Source organism: Enhydra lutris, unplaced genomic scaffold (assembly GCF_002288905.1).
Source record: "Enhydra lutris kenyoni isolate GAN:26980312 unplaced genomic scaffold, ASM228890v2 scaffoldscaffold5, whole genome shotgun sequence".
Taxonomy (NCBI): Eukaryota; Metazoa; Chordata; class Mammalia; order Carnivora; family Mustelidae; genus Enhydra; species Enhydra lutris.
The window spans coordinates 51,995,593-52,016,169 of NW_019154089.1; the positions used below are offsets into that span (position 1 = coordinate 51,995,593).

At 46.8% G+C, this 20,577-nt stretch overlaps 1 protein-coding gene and 1 pseudogene across 3 annotated transcripts in view; one reads left to right on the plus strand and one right to left on the minus strand.

Annotated features, from left to right (window-relative positions):
* LOC111141167 (retinoic acid induced 14) overlaps nt 1–17,834 on the minus strand; it is a 147,980-nt gene extending 130,146 nt beyond the window's left edge. For all 3 annotated transcript variants that reach the window (XM_022493535.1, XM_022493532.1, XM_022493536.1), the window contains exon 1: nt 17,774–17,834. The gene's annotated coding sequence lies outside the window, so the exon portion shown is untranslated. The remainder of the gene's footprint in view (nt 1–17,773) is intronic.
* Nucleotides 15,735–16,110, plus strand: LOC111140783 (annotated as a pseudogene).
* Nucleotides 17,835–20,577: the final 2,743 nt, after the last annotated feature.

Here is a 20,577-nt window from a genome sequence, read left to right on the forward strand (position 1 = left end):
GGGTCAGAAGCTGCTTGAAGTCTCTGCCTGTGCCTACAACTATCCACAGCTTCGGAATAGAGAACATCAAATGGGAACCAGAAGCCAGTAAGTACTGTTCCCCCTCACCTGACTTCTTCCACAGCAGATACACGCTTATCCCAGTAAGACGGAATTTTAAACACACATTTAGGTTATGAGAGTGCTCAACAGACACTGAGGAGGATTCAAAGCCCACCAAGGGTATGACATCTCGTAATTCAGTGTCAAATACTGCAGGAATTCAAAGAGTGGAAATCTTCAAGGGCTAGGAAAAAAATCAGAGACGTCTTCATAACATGGCCTTAAAGGAATCTCAGGTTTTGGGCAAGCTGACGAGGAGAGGGCATCTTGTCTAAGCTTTCCCACAATAGACATGTCCATCTCAGATTTGCGAAGGTCAGACACCGGTCCAATCTCTTTAAGCAGTCCTATAAGCTTCTCTGGGGGCGACAGGGGGTCGTTTAGTAGATGTAGTGGGAATCATGGTATGGTCCTTCCAAAGAAAGATCTTCTCCCAATCTCCACACGCTCTGACCCTTTTACAACCTAGATGTGAATGAGGGGTTCAAGACTCCCATTATCAGCTTTCCACAAATTTGAAAATGTGCATCTCAGGCTGCTTACTTACTTTGGGATGGAGGGGTTTTAGGGTAGGATTTTCATTTTGCTTATACTCTGTCACCGGCCATCAGCGTACAATCAATAAATGATTCATGAATGAATATGTAGAACAAAGATATGGGTTAGGCACCTGAATAGCCATTAGACTTCACTCCTTTGACCTCGGCAAAGCCCTCTTTGGTCCCAGATGCACTGGATTAGCAGCACTGGGATCTGAGTGAAGGCAACGGGATTAGATTTCACCACTACACAGAAAGATACTAAGTTGAAAAAAGAAAAGAAGAGAAAAAACAACATTTGGTCAATGAAGTCTTACCAGGCTGCCCCTTTTTAAACCATCCTGCCTGCCCTCCTCTCCTGGGCTACACTCCTCACACAGCAGCCCCCCAACCACAGAGCTTAGCCCAGAGAACCCCCCATTTTGAATAATGGAATGTGACAGTCAACTGAGAACAAGGACCATCAGACAGAACTTCCTGGGGCAAGTTCTCAGGATAGAGATTTTTATCAGCTTCATAGGAGAGCCTAAGGGGCAGGCCAAGGTTCCTCCCAAACCAACATGCCCGCCCCTCCCCCCTACCCCCCCACCCCCGTTCTGTTACTTGGCCTGAGATTCTACCACTTCCACTCAAAGAGCCGCTCAATAAGGAAAAAGTCCATCCTAAATCGGTGCAACCCTTCAACTCCAACTTCGGCAAGACTCTCCAGTCAACCCTCAAGTTCACGAAGGCTGAACAAGTCAACAGTCAATGAATGAATGGACACTAAGCGCTAAACTGGAAACATGAAGATACAGAAGAGATTTCCTTCCAAAGTAAGCGGCCAGGACCAGATGCAGATTTTCAAAGGATTTCGCTCAAAAACTGGTAACAGAAAGGGTCAGAGTGTGTGGAGACTGGGGAGGATCTCCCCCCACCATGCCACCATGCGATCCCTCTCACCCCCAGTTCACCACCCTAACCCTGGGAGTTACACAAGGCCTGACAGCAAGATGCCAGGAGAAAGTGAGGAGAAAGATCTTCTTATGGTGGGGACCATTCTGCAATGTATACAAATACCGAATCATTACACCACACACCCAAAACCAATATTAGGTTAAGTCAATTTAAAAAAAAAGGGGGGGTACTTTGCAGTTGAAATTGCAGAATTTTTTAAAATTGAAGTCCTAGATTTCATACAGAGACAAGGGACATACTACCTTTAAAGAATAAAATTCAGAGTGGGATATTAAAGAAAGCTGCTTTAGGATTACAACTTAGGATGTGGCGCCTGGGTGGCTCAGTGGGTTAAAGCCTCTGCCTTTGGCTCAGGTTGTGATCCCAGGGTCCTGGGATTGAGCCCCGCGTTGGGCTCTCTACTCAGTGGGGAGCCTGCTTCCCCCTCTCTCTTTCTGTCTGCCTCTCTGCCTACTAGTGATCTCTGTCTGTCATATAAATAAATAAAAATCTTCAAAAAAAAAAAAAGGATTATATCTTAGGAGGCTTATTTATTCAGCAAACCAGATACTTACCAATAAATAAAGGAATGCATAAAACACGCAAATTCTACCTGGCATTAAATATGGACCAGGTGATTTTATAGATGTCATCTTTTTTATGAACTAAGGTGCAGGCTTGTTAAAAGAGTGCCCAGATGATAAGAAAGGAAAAAGTTTAGAGGGAAAAAGACATAAGCAATAGTTTCATTTTGGCAGTGAATCCTTTCTAAAATGCACTAATATCTCACTTTTTCCCAAGAAAATGAATGACCACATTCTTTTAAAATTGTAAATGTCATTCGGATACTGTATCGTAATAGTCATGTAGCAAAACTCTCTTGAGAGCATTAATCTCCCCTAACATAGTCACTTGCCTATATCCAGAGGATGACATTTCTCCAGAGACACAAATACATCATTCTTTAAAAATCACACCTGCCGTCAACCAAAACCAATCTAGGTGCGTGAATGAGTCCGGCCAGTGGCACCGAGGCAAAGTCGGCCAGGACCCTGGCAGCATGACTGTCCAGTTGGTCAAACCTGCTACTCACGTGCTCCGGGAAGCCCGCCCAAGGAAAAGCCCCAAAGTTACCTCAAGCCCTAAATCCACCCAATTTAAAAAGCACAGGCTGAATCAACACTAACTACTTCTGGAATACAAAAATCATGCTAGGGCAAAAAGACTCCATGGGATCATCCCTCATGTTGAGATTATTTTTAGATCTCTCAAATGCCCTTTCTTTTCCATGTTCCTAAATCTTTGGTGTTGACGTCAACAGCACCATCTAAACATATGACTGTGTTCATCTTTCCAGAGAAAAGGCTGCACTGCACTAGCTAATCATCAACCCCGAGCGGTAAGGCACACGTTATGCACCTTAGCTTCTTCCTTCCAGTCCGTGCCTGGGGTTTCACCCATCTGGAAACCCAAAAGAACCGATCAAGTTTAAGAATACAGGTCCAATCCTCAAACGGTACTGGTAAAAATAGAAAACGTGGAAAGCCAAAAGTCACTGTGGCAAGCAGTTTGGCAGTTTCTTACGAAGTTAAATATAAAAGTTATCACACAACCCAGCAATTCTACTCCTCCTTGATCTCGCCAAGAGAAATGAAAACATATGTCCGCACAAAGTTGTACACCGACGGTGACAGCAGTGGTATTCGTGCTTGGGAAGAGGTGGGAACTACTCAAAGAGCCACCAGCTAGGTAAATAAAATGTGGCCTTCCAACAGGATGGAATGCTAGCCAGTGCTGAGAAAAGGAATGAAACATCAGCACACCCTGAAACATGGATGAAACTTAAAACCCTGTGCTAAGGGAAGGTCACACATAAAAGATCACATGTTGTGAGATTCCATTTGTAGGACGGGGTCTAAAAAAGGCAACTTTATAGAGACCAAGTAGATTAGGGATCATCTGGAAGTGGGAACAGAGGTTGCCGATGGGCATGAGGGAACTCACTGGGGGAAGGGAAGTGGTTTCAAACGGGATTGTGGTAATGACTGTACAACTATACGATTCCAAAAATGATTAAACTGTGGACTGAAACTGGTAAATTTTATGAAATACACTCATGCGGTCTTTTAAATGTCAAATACAAAAAGTGAGAAGGAGGGCCATCTGGAAACTTAAAGAGTGAAAAATCCTTAGAGGAATTGAGAGGGTAGCTTCCATCCATGGTTATATTTAATTTGTGTTTATACTCTAGAAAGACTTGTCAAACATTGACTTACCGCCTGTTTCATTGGTTTCAAAATGGGGAGGACTCAGACTCTCCACATTCTGGAATGCTGAAAATGTCATTACAGTGATCACAATGGCTCTGTTGAGCAAGCCGAATTTCTATACCCATTATATCCAGTGCCTCAAATACTTCTCAGAATATAGATTCTGTGAACTCTAGGGGCCTCGGAGCAGGAGTGGAGGGTAGATGGAGAGCACAGAATTATTTCTGCTGCCCCAACTGTCATGTCTGAACACTGCTTCAACATCATGCATTCAAAACTCCATGCTTCAGCAGCTCTTTCTGCCCACAGGTCCCATCCCTGTGCTTTCATTAAAAACAAACAAACAAACAAAAAAAAAACCTTTTGCACCAAAAAGCATGTTCCTCATCTCTCGTCCAACAGAGAGGGGGTGTCTGCTCGCTCAAAGGCAAGGCTCTTTATTCCCTTTGACAGAATGGGGTCACCTTGCGTGCTGCAGTGGGCCTAAAACCCTCAATGCCCAACCTTCTTCTGAGAACCACACCCCCACTTCTGCAGAAACACTGTCCCTCTGGCCAGGCTATATTCTGGCCATAGCTGTCCCCCAAGTGATGGGAATGGGTCTTCAGCAAAGCTAATGGGAGGACCCCCCCCCCTGGGATTTTCAGGAGGAGGGAAGATGAAGGGGAAAGGGGAGGGAAAGAAGAGGGAAGAAGAGGAAGGAGGAAGGGAAGGGAGAAAAAGAACCAAGGAGGCTCCCTGATTCCAGTGATCCCTGAGGTCTGGCAGTGGCCATCCCCTTTAAGCACAGGATCTGGGGGCCCATGAGCCAAGACACTCCCCTTCTAGCCCAAGCTGGGTGTCCGTCACTTGCCATCTAAGAGTAGAGACAAATCCTTCTCACCTCCTGGATCTTGCTCAGGCTGGCATCCCAGATGCCCCAGGCAAAGGGAGCCTAGAACTTCAACAGCCTCTGGTGACCTGTACCTCTATCTGATCAGCTCATTTCTGATCAGGAGCTAAATTCACTTCAGGGACCTACAGAAGGGCTGAACACAACAGATGACCTACCACGTGTCCCCCCTCGAGCCCCTCGGTAAATAAGAGCATTTTTATCATTCATTTGGCCATCAGCTGCTCCCTGCTATTATGCCTCAGGCAGCAGGCCCCGCCCACCCCTACCTGATGCACTCCCTCCACCCGTCACCTCTGCCGTAGCAGTCACCCCCAGAAGACCTCTGCAGGGGCCCAGTGTGGATCTTCCGGGCTATTTCCATTCTGACAGCATGCTGCCCTTTGACCCTCCTACAGGAACCAGCCTACAATGGAAAGGATCACCCTGACCTGCTAATGCATAGCATTAAAACTATTTTCAAACCCTCATGAAATAAAAAGCCACTGTACCAGCTGGGTCCAAAAGGGACCGCATGCTGCCGACGAGGTGGACCTTATCCCCTCTGCTCCCCAGGGGACCTGGCTCCACAGAACTGAGGGTGGACCCAGGAGGGAGACAAGGAAGCTGCTCACCGAGCTGAGGCTAAGGATGAGTAAGAAAACCTTCAGGACAGGGGGAACGAGGGGAGGGGAGCAGACAATGGGGAAGCTGCCCTGGGGTAAGGGGTGCAGGGCTGGGGCTCAGATGGACCAGGAGGCCTTGAGGTCCAAAGATAATCCCCCAGGCAGTTAATCCTTGAATACTGAAGATCTGGCAGGCAAACACGCTGTCACTCACCCTAATGTAGTCTAAACACGACACCTGCGAGCAAAGCCAAACACAGTGGCTGGATGGAGGCGCCCTCCCCCAGGGGCTGTGCCCGCCTGGATCTGCCCCACTTCGACACCCGGCGAGGGCACATGGAAAAGCCCTTGCAATCTTTTTTCATCAGCAGTCCCAGCCCGCTCCACGCCTGTGCCATATGGGACGGGGGGCGGGGGCGGGGGGGGCGGCAGGGAGGGCGGGGGGCTAGCACCACCTGCCTAGTGAAGGCTGAATGCAATACCCTGGACCTTTTATCTTTCATTTTCCAACTACTTTCTGTGTTTAGGGATAAGAAACAAACTGCATTAACATGGAAGATGGGAATGCTTCCATGAAAAGGAACAAGGATTGAACATGTCCCCCCATGCCCCACACGTCCACAGAGCCACGTACCTTGTACATGATGCTAGGAAGGTTTACAGAAGGAAAATGTCATGGCTGTGCAAGAACTTGCAATTTAAGGAGAAAAATAAGAAACCTATACTGTCTTACTTGCTCATAGGCCCTGAAAAGCAACTATAGGCCAAGGACATAGGGATGGAGAAATGTGGCTCATACCCAAACCCACCTACAAGAGAGGGGGGGGAAAAAAGAAAGAAAGGTCTATGCAGATCAATGCCCTTGCACAAAAGCAGAGAGATAGAGATTTGTCAACCCAAAACACAAATGTCCACGTGTAATCAGTTTTTGATAAAGCTATTCTGTTTCTCTAAAGAAATGCTAGAAGCTAAGGACAAACTCCCAGGTAACTGGGTAAAGACTCAGGGAAGCTTCAGTGTGTTTTCTGAGGGCATCCCCGGGATCAGGTGGTACTAGGGTCAGAGGAAGCACACAAGGACATGTTGTTTCGATCAGTGCCATCCAACCCATGTGGTTACTGAGCCACTGAAATGAGCCTAGTGCAAACTGGGGTACTTGCTAAGTGGGAAACACAACGGACTTCCAAGACTTACTCTGAAAAGAGAATGTCGACTCTATCATTAAGAAGTTTGACACCAAATACATATTGAGAATATTCTGGATACACTGGGTAAAATCACGTATTTCATTACAATTCATTTCATTTGTTTCTTTTGCCATGAGAAAGCTGAAGATGGCCTGTGTGGCTTGTCCCTGTGGCTTGCTCCTATTGCTATCAGGCCGTGAGGACTGAGGTCTTCCTTCCAAGGCTGTGATGACAGCAAGCACTTAGCACTAAGACAGCACCTTGGTGTCCTACAAACAAGGCAGGCGGAAAATGAAGCAGAGAATGTATGTTACCATGTCATCATGCTCAACGTGCTTTTAATTTCATAAAATCTCCAACTCAGATCTAGTAAATACTCCAAGTTCTGACTTAAAAGGATTCATTCTGCCACATGGAGAAGGAAGGGTGAACCAACGGTGTCATGTCACTCGAAACTGATGGACTTCTGGCAAACTCAACGAGTACTCGGCTCCAACGGTCCAGAAAAGAGGTCTAGATTTTTCTCTAGCAACAGCTGGACGCTTTTGCAGAGCATTTCCCGGGGGATTTAACTCGCTCATCATTTCTTTCTGAGGGCCACTGTCTTCATTGGAACCACAGCTTTACTGCTCTGTGCCTGGATTAGGACAGACACCAGACAAGTTGTCTGGAGAGACTGAGGAATTTGGGTTTTGTTGTTGTTGTTGTTTTTGAAGATTTTATTTGACAGATGAGAAAGAAAGAGAGCACAAGCAGTGGGAGCAACAGATGGAGAGCGAGAAGCAGACCCCCTGCAGAGCAGGGAGCCTGACAGGGGGTTCAATCCCAGGACCCTGAGGGATCATGGCCTGAGCCAAAGGCATTTGCTTAACCAACTGAGCCGCCCAGGTGCCCCGAGACTGAGGAACTTGTTAATGTAATTGGGAATAAGACCAGTCACTACAAAAGGAAAAATACCTTCATCTTGTCCACATTACCTGGTGATGTAATAATAGAAGGGCTACATGAAGGGGTGAGGATACAGGGACACACTGTAAATGAAACAGAAAATGCCAGGCAGGTGTGTCTTTGTGACAGGGCAACCCGTCCTCCCTGCTGTGGGTTACAAGGTCCCTTATAATCCTACTGGTTAGTCTCTCAGCACTTCTTTAAAGGCAGGCGGATAAGGAACGTGCTAACACTAGGAGGCAGAGTAACAGCCACAAGAACTCTCTTTTACTTAAATGATGACTTTGCAAAATTTTTTCACTTCGCAAATTTTTTTTTTTTTTTTTTTTTTTTGCTATTTCATTATGAATGAGTCTTTTCTCATTTAATGCTTCTACCCCTTCAGAATTCGATGCTATTGTCATTATTGCCGGTTACCAGATTAGGAAACTGAAGCCTAGAAAGTTTATTTGGCTAAAACGGCACAATTTATAAACGGAGGCTGGATTTCAACTCCGCTTCTGAGCCCAAAACTCCGCTTCTGAGCCCAAGACACTGGGCTGCCTATTAAATGCAACACTAGTAAAAATAACAATTAAAAAAAAAAAAAAAAAAGTTGAGCCAAGAGACAACCTTTTCACTACTTAAAAATTTAGTTGTCTTTAAAGATGGAACAGTTCTCCGATCTGCTGCTGGCACTCGCAAAGCTCCTTCTAAGAAGTCTGAATGGATTGCCTTGAAAAAGGCATTCTTCTGGCTGTTGGCCCTCACACACATACCCCTGCCTCATTCCAGGGGAGGGTAGCATTTTTATTCCTTTGTCTTTTTCATTTGCAGAGCCTACACGTGACAAGTACACTTAAGGAACTCACCAGTCAAAAAAGTCCTTTTCCATACAGCTTTCCTAAAGACACCAAGTCAGTAACAGACAAAATGTAAAAATGATTACAGACCAGCAAAATGGCTATTTTTATACTCAGCTGAGCTGGTCAGCTACAGCTCTGGGTGGAGGTTTCCCTGTTTTGGCAACAATCTGGAAAAGCAGAATTTCTAGATACTTAGATGCTTCTCTAGGATTAGGTCATTTCTGCTCCTTAAGAAATTATTCTAATATCCTGTATAACTGCTCTTGCCAAGCTACACAGAAATGAAATATGGCAATTCTTCAAAATTAAAAGCACCAATATCATAATAAAAGCAGAATCCTACCACCCATCAGCCAGCCAGCTAGGAAGGAGGCAGGGAGTACAGGTGCTATTTCTTCTGAAAGCCAAAGCCAGGAGCAGGCGTGGCCAGCAGCAGGCTGCCGCCCCAGCCCGATGCTGATATCGCCAGGATGGGCAGAGCAGTCAGCTCTGTCTCCCTCTGCCACCTTGGATATAAACACCCACTTGCCATGTAATGGGAATCAAATGCGCTTTGTTCCAAGGGGTATGCACTTAAAATAATCAGGGGTTGTTTAAAGAAGAGGAAAAAAGCAAGCTTGTCGCCAAACAAGACACAAACAGTAACAGAGCCATCAACAGATGGGCCGGGAGACAGGCGGGGATAGGAGTCATTTTGAGGAGATCTCTCTTTCTGGCTTCCGGAGGCTCTGGAGGAAAGGGATAGAAAAAGTAAACAAACGGCACACCAAACATGGTGTAAAGTAGCACAGCACAGAAAGAATCTAATTAGGGAGGATGTGGTCAAGATTGCTGAATGGATGTCTCTAGGATGTTAGCAGCAGAAATGAGTTTTTCCTTTAAAAGATGTCCTAGGAAATCCCAAATGGTATATGGAGATTGGTTATAGTTTCTCTGCCTATATTTTAAATAGTTTTTCCAATTTAAAAAAAGCTCCTAGGAAAGAAATGTGAAACTTTTTTTTAATCAGGGGAGAGAGAGGATATAGCTCCTTGCCCTGCCCCAAATCTAAGTCTACAGAAACAAAGATCCAAGAATGTTCTGAGAGTCCTGGAAGCAACTTGCTCCCATGATGAATGTGGACTGGGTGGGCCTGAAAGGAAATTCGACTGGAGAGAATGGTAAGCTACTCGCCACCACCCAAGGTGGCTCATGCAGGACCTCAGGGCCTGTTTTTTAATTTTGGCTGCCTTTTTGCTGGGGGCAGGTTGGGGGGGAGCACTCCACTGTCCATGAGCCTTTGCCTCACACGTTCCCGCATCCTCTGGGTGGCTGGGAAGAGACCACTCCAAGCCGTGGAATGACTACAGGTCATGGTCATCCATGGCCAGTTTGTGCTCTTTCATTTTTGAAAAAACGATCCATCACCAACGTGTCAACTTCCATAGAAGGAGACAGTCAAATTACATGAGCAGTCTTGTCCAATTAAGAGACTCAGCACAGACACTAACTCACTGACAAAGCCTGACAAACATTTGTGCATAGGGTTCTCGCTCAGCAGTATGCTAAGGGACTGGGTTCTGGTCCGTTCTGACTTTCATATCCCTGCTCAATGCCATCTGCCGGATCTGGGATTCCCCACTGGTCTCCAACCCAGCTTATCCAAATCTATACCAGTCTTCTTCACAGAGATCAACCAGAAAACCAGAACTAGCTACAGAGAGGACTCCCAAGGTCACGGTCTGCATCAGAGAAAGATAGAAAAGGACGTTTAGAAGCTCTGTGCCATAAGCAGCCAGAATGAAGATTTATCTGGCTCTGCCTCTTACTGTGTAACTTTCTAAGGGGTCATTTCTCTTCCCTAGGCCTCAGTCCAGCTATGAAATGAGTTCCCCCATCACTAACACTCTGCCTTCTACTATAGTGCAATGCGAATGTGTTAGCCTGGTTCAGACGGGAAGCTCCAGGACGGCAGATTATCACCCTTCACCCACGGATCTTCCAACACTGTTTCCATCAACAGGGATTGCGCACAGGAAATGGGACAATGAGTAAGACCAGCCTGGACCCCCAGAAGTGGGCAACCTAGGAGCACAGTGCAGAGCAGAGAATGTGCTCAATTCAATTGAACAGACTGGTTTAATTGCATCACTTGCCCAGTTACAGGCAGGTCCATATCCCTTTGGGCCCAATTTCTGACTGAAGAGACTGAGGATATCACCTCAGGTGGAGAGTGACTGAAGGAGCTCCCTGTGCATGGCTAACAATGGCAGGACCTCCTTCCAGCGTCTGCTACCTCCCACGGAAGAATTTTCTTTGAAAGAGCAGGCTTCCAGCTGAGGGTCAGCTTCCCAACTAGGAAACATGGCCCTGTCTCCCTCGGGTTTCTTGAAGGCAGCCCCATCAAGCTAGGAGGCCAAGATGAGAGAACAGAGCATTCTGGGAAGATTTCCTCCACCAGACAGACCCCAGATTTATCCTGGGAGCTTAGGAGAATTGTTAGGCAGAGCCCCGGGACGTCTTCATTCCCCACTACAACAGCCAGGAAAGAAACTATTGCCACAGGAAAGCAGAAGACAGTGGAGGCCCAACCCTAGACCAAGAAACAGGTTGTCCTTGGGGTGAGAAACTCAAGACCCATCCTTAGAATTCATCAGATCTCTGTGAAATAGTCAGACTACCCATCCCCACAGGACTTCTGAACGCCATTCTGTTGCATCCAGTAGAAACAGTTCCTAAAACTGGTCAGTGGTATGTCAGAGGGTAAGCAGTGACTGGTTTTCCAACTGAGGGTATAATACTTTTCACTCATGTAGGACAGGTTATCAGATATAGTGATCATCCCCATATGGTGACACGTGACAGAAAACAGACTCCTAGTAATTGTACTGCTCATGCTTAAGACATGGCTATTAAGGGTAAACAGCATACATTTGATAAGATTTTCTAAGTTTTTTCAATAGATCTTGGGCTTTTAATCTGGAGAGTCCAAAGAGGTTCATAAATGGGCTTTTAACACAGGGAGTTCTGTGCTCTTGAAACTGACAAAAGACTATGAATGTATAGCATCACTGTGTATGAGCAAATTTCTCCCTAGGAAAAACGGTCCAAAAACTTTTGTCAAAGTGTCCACCTTTGATTCAAAAACATTAGAAATCACTGCTAAATGGCCCTCCCTGGTTTGCAAAATGGACTCCTTTTGGAGGAAAACACTTTACTCTGTGCTGCCCAGAGCGAAAGGAAGCCGCTCAGCCTTGTACTCCTCACCAGTGAGCTCTGCCAGAGTTTCTTTTTCTGGCCGAATTTCTATCGCTGCAGCCAGCAAAAAGAACTGGACAGATGTAGTGAGCAGAGTCTAGTAGATTGTTGCTGTGGCTCATTTTTTTTTTTTTTTTTTTTTTGTCACTTAGCATTTTAAAAAGAAAAAAATAAAACATTCTGGATTAAACTGAATTCATCTAGAAACCATAAAAGAAAAAAGCAAAGAGAAGCCTGACTTTGTTCCTTGCCAATCACAATACCTAACAGGGATAAGAAAAGTTGAGTTGCAGTATAAAAAAGTAAATAAATGATTGTGAGGGAAATGGATACAATAGAAGATGAATTGCTTATGTTAAGTTACTTGGTAATAAACTTCTGTGTTCACTAAGTGTCAATTTAAGGAAAAAAAAAGAAAAAATGTGTTTTCACCCACTGTACAAGTGACCTTCTTAGACCACAAGAAGCTTTTCTCACAATCAGATTCTGATCATTAGAAGGAGATGAACAAATCATGAGCAACTCCAAAGGCTTCCCCTTGCCCAGGGGTGACCAACGGTCATGGCATTTATATAGCATGTCACTGTATACCCAGTGAACACCATTTCCTACAGAAGAAACTGAACCAGATAGCAGGTCCAGTTAGACCAGGTGACCTGCCACCCATACCCTGCTGGAGAAGCAGTCAAAACATAACATGCAGACTCATCTGAAGGGGAGATAACTAAGCCTTAGAGAGGTGAAATGTCTTTACCTTGGAAAGAGGAGACCTACATCTTCTGAACTTCAACCTGCATCTTGCTAACTACCTCTGTGCCTCTCCTCTGCCACTGGATCTTTAAATTCTAGACTAGGACAGCTAAATATCTAAAGACCTCCAGGGGAAGCTTTATGACCCGTGTGTGTGTGTGTGTGTGTGTGTGTGTGTGTGTGTAATTCAATAAACATTAATCACTTCCTATGTGACAAATACTCTACTGGACACATGGAACACAAAGCTGAAGAATGAAGCAGACTTCCCTCCTTCAAAGAGAAGAATTTGTTTTGAAACATATAGTTAAGTCTGTAAAGTTACTTATTAAAATACTGACTAAAGGGTGGACTTGGCTTCTGCTCAGATCCTGATCTCAAGGGCTGGAGATCCAGCCCCACCTGGGCCCTGCCTTTGGCGTGGAATCTGCTTGGGTTTCGCTCTCCCTCTGCTCCTCCCTGCCCCAACCCCTGCACTCACACAGGCATGCTCTCATATTAATGTTAAAAAATAAAATAAAATACTAAATGTACTGATACCCATCAATGAGTCTGATGTCAAAGACTAGCTTTCTGTTCACTGCAGATGGCTGGAGTTGAGAAATTGATGGCTGATTAACAATCCTTCTCTTTCATTAAACCACCTGTACTTTTCAGTTCATGGGTAGTGATAAACCAAGAACAAGATAAATCATGTAGCATCTTGACAATAAATAATTGTAAGGTTACAGTTCTCAGCTTAAAGTTTAACCCTCTCTGGGTCCAAAATAAACTGATTTCTTTCAATATAATTTTATTACAAAGGATACAATGGTTGTACTTTTATACACTGGTGATTTTTTTTTAAAGGATACCATCAGTATCATATACCCATATATTTCATAGGGAAAGGAAACCTAGACTCCTTTTCCCTATCCACCCACTTAAAATACACCCAAGAGGCCTTTGATATATTTAGCTTTGTTTTGTCAACTCCTATATTCATCATGCAAGGTACAGAAAACTCAGTTGGCTTCTAGCAAAATAACACATGACACTAGAACAGTGAATGTTTTTAGTAACAGTAGTTAAGGATTTTACGACGTGACAATTTTTTAAATATTCCTGGGGACCCTACTATATACTGGTTGCTTCTGATCTTCAGATTAAGATCATCTTCCCACCCCACCCCGCCCCCCCAAAAAGACCTCACTATGAATGTACAGTCAGCAAAGATGAGTATACCCCTACAAACAGTTCAGAGAAGTATGCTCTCTAGTCCTAGAAATTCCGTGTGGCTGGCATTACTTGAGACCACTGTGGGGCTGTCTGGGCAGATGCCGTGTGGAATGCAGACAGTCTTCCACATTTAAAATGCTGGAAAGCGAAGTTATCGAGAAGAGGAAAGATGGGTGTGCTTCCAAGTGTCGTGTTACTTATGGTATCTTCTGAATTCAGGTGGCGGCAAATGTTGGCAGCAAAAATGGACAAGTACTTTGTAGGATAAATCACATTTAAATAAAGTGCTTTCTTTATAAGATGTTCTGTCTCTTGTCCTGATGGCACCTGTAAATACGACCTCTTAGGGGGACTCCCTTACAACTGTAGGGCCACCCGCACCATGGAGGATTTCCCAAAATGTACTGAAAGAGAAATTCTAAGTAGAAAAACACACAAAGAACATTATATTCATTCATACATCTGAGTACCTCCTGTTTGTCAACATGGCCCTAGGCACGAGGACTATGGCAGTGAACAAGAGAGACAGAGTTCCTGTCTTCGCTGAGTTTCTATTCTACTAAGGAGACTAATACAGATCAAAATATACAGCGAGCTAGAAGGTGTTAAGTGCCATGGGGCAGGGGGGAACAGAAGAGGGGCGAGGTGTGCTGGAAGGGGTAGCTGATGGGACAGACACTTGAGTAAAGCCCAGGGGGACTGAGGGACACAGCCACAGAGATGATCTAGGGGCAGAGTGGTCCAGACAGTAGGACAGCAAATCCAAGGGCTGAGGCAAGAATGTGCCTGGCAACTTGAAGAAATAATGAGGAAGCCAGAGTGTTTAAAAGCCTTAAACTGCTTCCAAATTAAGGGGTTACAATTTGGGGCAAAATGTCAACACATTTCATAAACTCTCCGAGTAAGCTTTTACAAAGGCATGTCTCTGCTCTAACTAATGTCACCAAGCTTGACAAAATGAGGAAGAGAGGGTTGAGTGGGTGATCCGGGGTTATGCTGCTGGAGACGCCTGAGAAAACACTTGGGAACAAGTATCCCAAGCACCACAGTCCACCTCATGCTTCACCTTTACCATTAAGAGGCACTTTTCTTACTCAAGAAAATATAAATTGTGAAAACAAAATAAAATAATCCGACTAACACTCTTAGAGCTAAAAAAAAAAAAAAAAAAGGATCAGATTCACTTTTTTCATTCAACAGGTAAGTAAGAGAGACCCTATGTACACCCTACATTTTAGTTGAGGAATGAAACAATAAACACTGCATTACCTAGACCCCACCTGCCAGCAATGAATGGAATAGGTATAGAACAAACAGGTCTCTGATGTTTGTAATAGCACTGTTACCCTAAAAAATAAAAATAAATAAATAAAATTTTTAAAAAACAGAAAACAGATCGGCTGCCTCGACTGTCCTTAGCAGAAAAAGTGTAACAGTGAAAAACTGGAAATCTAATTTTCTCTTGGCAAAGGAATCCATATACTAGGATTTACTCATACACTGGAATTCTCTGTAGCCCCTAAAACAAATTAAGAGCTACATGTGCCTCAAAACAGTGACAAATTTAAAAATGCAAGCAGTATATATAGAGAGAATTATGCCTTTTACTTAGAATATGAAATACACAAGCTCACAGATATTGTTTATGAATAGAGAATATACCAAAGTACCAAAACACGTTTGGAAACTGTGCACTAACTTTACTTTAGAGGTCACCTGGGAATGGAGGAAGAGGAGGAGGGATGGAAAAAAACATTTCAGTTGCAGTTTACTTTTATTAAGGGAGATATGAAGCAAATATGGAGCTATTAGCAACTATTTTTAAATTAGCAACTCTTAAACACAAGTAGTGTCTATTATGCATGTGTGAAATATTTCATATTTATTTTTATTCTGAAAGGAAAAAGGAAGAGACAAATTTCCTCCATCTTATTCCATTAACTGCAAACCACATTTCCTCAACCTCAGTTTCTCTACCTGTAAGACGGGGGTGATGCAAGGCATACCTGCCTTGAAGAGGCTTTTGGAGACAACGCCTCAATGTCAGGGGCACTATGATGACCCCACAGAGTCTCCATGGCCCAGCATCCACTCACTCTATTCAATTTCACAAATAGTAATAAGATTTTTCACAATAGGGTTACAACCCCCCCCCAAAAAAAGCCATAAAACAAGTCTAAGGCATGTAAATGCTACAATAAATTAATGAAGCCTTTCCAACCAGGGCCTGGTAGAATAGCTCCCTCAAACAAGAATGGCAAGAAGGGCCATTCTGCCATCATCTCTGCCAGAGAATACAGCATTGACATTCACAAGTGCATCCATGGAGTCGGCTTCAAGAGGAATGAAAGGAAATCTGCCATGAAGGAGGTGGGAACTCCAGATGTGTGCCTGGACCCCAGGCTCAACAAAGCTGCCTGGGCCAAAGGAATAAGGAATATCCCATACTGCACCCATCTGTGGTTGTCCGGAAAAACGATACGAGGATGGAGATTCACCAAACAAGCTGCACACGTTGGTTACCTGTGCACCTGTCACCACTTCCAAAAATCTACAGACAGTTAAGGTGGATGAGAACTAATCGCTGATTGTCAAATAGAGGTATAAAACCGAAAAAAAAAAAAAAATTAGTGAAGCATTTCAATGAATGGAGATGAAAAAACCCGGGATCCCCCAGCACAGGACTACCTCTCCAATTCGTGTTGCACAAGCACTGGTTAAAAATCATAAGAACTGGATAAACTTCCTCACTTTAAAGTCTATGCTCTTACAAAAGCCCAAGGGGGAAAAAAAGACACCGATTAGGAATCATTAAGAACAGAGATCAGATTACATCCATCAGCAATAAAACTCCCAGCCACACCTGTGAACAGGTGGAGGCCAGAGCAATCAAAATCCAGCCTCCCTGTGATACACCAGCTCTTCTCCAACTTAGTTCAAACCACAAGGTGAGGCTCTCCTCTCTAAGATGAGCTTCTGCTGAGCCCGACCGATGGACAAACCAGCTCCTCCCCGTCAGGCCCTTACAGTTCGGAAATCACGTTCCCCAGAAAACTGGCAACGGTTCCCTATCCCAGCCAGCTTGGTATTCTCCTCTCCCAGAAGGAAAACGGAGACCCAAGCAAATCACCTGTGCGCCTGCGGCCGCGAGAACCCGCTGGTCGTGGTGGGCGGCCTTGAACCCCCAGATACGCCCTAACTGCTGGAAATTTGTAGAGTTGCGCGGACCCCGGTTCCTTGGAGCAGCGCCAGCCTAGACCTATAGCCCAGGCTCCAGCCCCTGGAAGGCCACTTGTAACTCCTCCCTTTCTCACTGGTCTCCATCTGTCCCGTCAGTCGGCTGCCTCCCTGGGCTTTGAGCCCCCTCCACAAAAGGGGGGTGTGAGGTCCAAACGCAAAGGAGAGCGTGTACCAGGGAACAGCAGGCGAACCCTAAAAACTGCAGAAACTAAAGCACGGCCACAACCTGCCTGAGCCGCAGCTAAGGGAAGGTGGGTTGGAGAGGATACCCACCCACCTGGGCAGAGGCTGGGGTAGATGGCGGGCGGGCGGGCTCCCCTCTCCCGAAGTCCCAGCTGCTCCGAGTCGGCCCGAACTCCAGCATCCCGCCCCCCCTCCTCGAAAATGCGGCGGGGAAAAGGACACAACGAGCGAGGGGCACTAGCAGGACCGCACCCCCGGGCCCGCCGAAGAGCTCCCCAGAGTCAGAAAAGGAACAATAGCAGACCCTCGGTCGCCGGAGCCACCCGGAGTCTCCCGCTCGCGCCTCCCTCTCCAGATCCTCCAAGTTCTGCGCTGAGGTGGCTCAAGCCCAAAAGCGCGGCGCCGGGAGGGGGGCGGCGCGGGGCGGGCCAGGCAGGTAGGACCCGGTGCTGACTCCGCGCCCCCCAGGACGCCCGGCGGGGCTGGCCATTCATTCCCGCCCGCGCTCCCTCCGCCGCCCCTGCCCCGCGCCCTGCCGCCGCCGGCCCGCGAGTGGCGGGGGTCGGGCAGGAGAAAAGCCCGCTCCCAACTTGGCCCGGTCTTCCCTCTGACTCGGGTCCCCACATCCTCCCCGCCCTACGCAGACTGTCGGCGGCCGGCGGCAGACAAGGGAGCGGTGGCGGGACCCTCGCTGCCAGCCCGCTAAGCCGCTCCAGCGCCCGGCGCGCCGGCCCTCGCCCGCGCCCCAGACACAAAGGCGGGGCGGCGATCCGGGACCCCGCTCCGGGGAGCCTCCCCGACTCTCGGCGCCGCGCACTCACCCCATCGAGGCGGAGGCTCCGGGGACCCGCCGGCTGCGCCACTCCGCCCGCCGCTTCCCCAGGAAAACGCAGCCGCCGGGCTCGCTTCCTGCTCGGCTTCCTGCGCCTCGGTCCCTCCTCCTCCCCCCGCTGTGGGGGTCAGTGGGCGCCGCGGCTCCGGGGCTGGGCCGGCGGGGCGGGGGCACGGCAGCACCACCACGTGGCCGCCCGGCGCCGGCCCCCGCCGACCTGGATCCCGCGGGATCGAGAAGGGAGGTGCTCGCCTCTCCCCTCCCCTTCCACCCCGCGCGGCCCCAAATTCCGCGAGTCAGGTGACCCGGCCCCGCGACCCGGCCCCGCGGCCCGGCCGGGACCTGCGGGAGGTGCTGGCGGCCGCCGCCGCCCCTGCGCCCGCACGCCCCGGGCGTTCCTGGCTGACTTCTAGTTTCCGGGGCTCGGGGACCTTTCCCCGCGGCTGTGCTCCAGCATCCTCACACCTGAAGTCAGTGGGCAGCGCCCGTGCTCGAACCCCAGGGCTTAGGACCGGTGCGATCCCGAAGACTGTTCCTTTCTGGGCAACTTCCAAAGTCGTTTGTGGTGGTCGGGGTGTTTTATAAAAAGTCACTGATCCGAGCGTCTTCTTCACCACAGCCAAATCGGTTATGCTTTCCGGAATTACTGAACAGAAAGTAAAGCAGATTCCGCTCCTTCTCCGGACGGACTGAACGGTCGCGTGGAGGGACCACTAGCACTCATCAGGTGGCAGAGAAAGTGCCCGCGTGAAGCGTGGCCCGGCTCAGGAGCTGGGAGAACTTTACCGCCGGACCGAGAGGCACGGATGGGGGACGCCCCCTGAAGTCGCGTCTGGGATGCGGGGAGGGAAGGCCTTACCCACCCACCCCCCAGGCTCCCCGCGGCGTCTCCCTCTTTTCAGCCCACTAAAACCGGCATTTGAATCTTTTTTTTTAAGATTTTTTTTTTTTTAATTTGACAGATCACAAGCAGGCAGAGAGGCAGGCAGACAGAGAAAGGAGGAGGAGGCAGGCTCCCTGCTGAGCAGAGAGCCCAATGCGGGACTCGATCCCAGAATGCTGGGATCATGACCTGAGCCGAAGGCAGAGGCTTTAACCACTGAGCCACCCAGGCGCCCCGGCGTTTGAATCTTAATGGACTCCTCCTGTGATTCCAAGGATTTCAAAATTTCCAACCTTTCCAATCTTTTAATGTGGGACGGCTTTTCGATTCGTTCTAGTCAGGCAAACCAGCTCAGGCTTAGAAAGTCCTTATTTACCAAAGCCCCTCCCTTCTCGGGGTTAGCTCTGCATCCTTACCCAGGGCAGGAAGCCTTTTACAATAAATGACATGAGTCTTTTTTGGTGGGATCCACAGTTAAGTCAGTTGAACTTAAAAAAAAGGGGGGGGGTGGAAGAGAGAAAGAAAAAAGAAAGAAAGAAAGAGAGAGAGAAAGAAAGAAAGAAAGAAAGAAAGAAAGAAAGAAAGAAAGAAAGAAAGAAAAGAAAGAAATCAGTTCCAACGGAAGTGAAATTCACCCTAACAGTTGAGTGTCTAAGGTCTTGGCTGCATCTTGATGGTCTCCTCCTTAGAATTTCTTTGTCTCCCCCCTGCCCAAGAGAACAAACCGTCTTAGCTTTACCAGTAAATTCTCAAACAGGGAGCAAAAGCTCTGTAACTGTGAACTGTGAAGGAACCGTAGCATGGTCTTTCCTAAATCATACATTAGAGATTCTTTTGAAAAGTGATGAATAGCCCATTTTGAGCAAAGCAGACAGATTGCCCTGTCCTTTATGCCTCTGGAATAAAATGACACTCTAAAAAGAAATGTGAGCGGCCAAACTTCTGGTTTGTTTGATGCTGGCCATTTCTACCACACAGGTTTTCACTATAGTTCATATTAATGGTGTGACACTGAGGGGGAACGAATTCGGCCACTTGTGTGTTTTCTGTTCTGCAGCTCAGTCTCCAAGCAGGTACAGGGTTCACCATGCCACCTTTGAAAGTGAACATGTACGTATTTATAGGAACGCCTGACTAGTTGGAGGAATTTAGTATCAAGCAACATTAAACAATAATTCTTTCTCTCTCTCTCTCTCTCTCTCTTTTTTTTTTTTTTTTTTTGCTATTACACCGCCACCGTGCCCTGTCCCGGCCACTTACCTCGGAACTTACCTGCCTGTGTCAGCTCTGTGGCTCTTGGTGGTGGACTTGTGTGCTTATTCTCCTTAATTTATAATCCCACCTTTAGACATCAGCAAGTCCAACTCTGGGTGTGGGGCTGCTGTGGAGGGAAGGACTCTTACAGTTGGGCTGATATGCCAAGATTCTTTTCCAGATCCCTCCTTCCCTGAAACTCAAACATCTCCTTCACATGAAGTTGTGCCACCTGCCAGAGGACTTGATGGTCAGCTGCAGGACTGAACACAGTCTTCTCATTGGTTTGGTTTGCTTTTTCCCCAGGCCTTTTAGAAATGCTAACTCATTCAGGATATATTGAAAACACCCTTTAACAGAGACAAGGCCCACGTAAAAAGATTTGAGAGAAGGCAGCAAGAATAAAATGATCATCTAAACTGCAAAGAGAGTTGTTAAAACCATTCTTGGAAGGAACAGCATGTTGTATTTTAATAGGTGAACTAGCGTCAAACCAAGGTAACTGAAATAAGAACAAAGCGACCATGTTTCCTGCTCCCTCTTATATTAACTTGCCATTTGAACTTCACCAACTGTTTGAACCTCTCCTGGTCCCATTTTCCCAATCAGTAAAAAACAGCATTGAACTACATGGCTTCTGAGAATTTTTTTCAGCT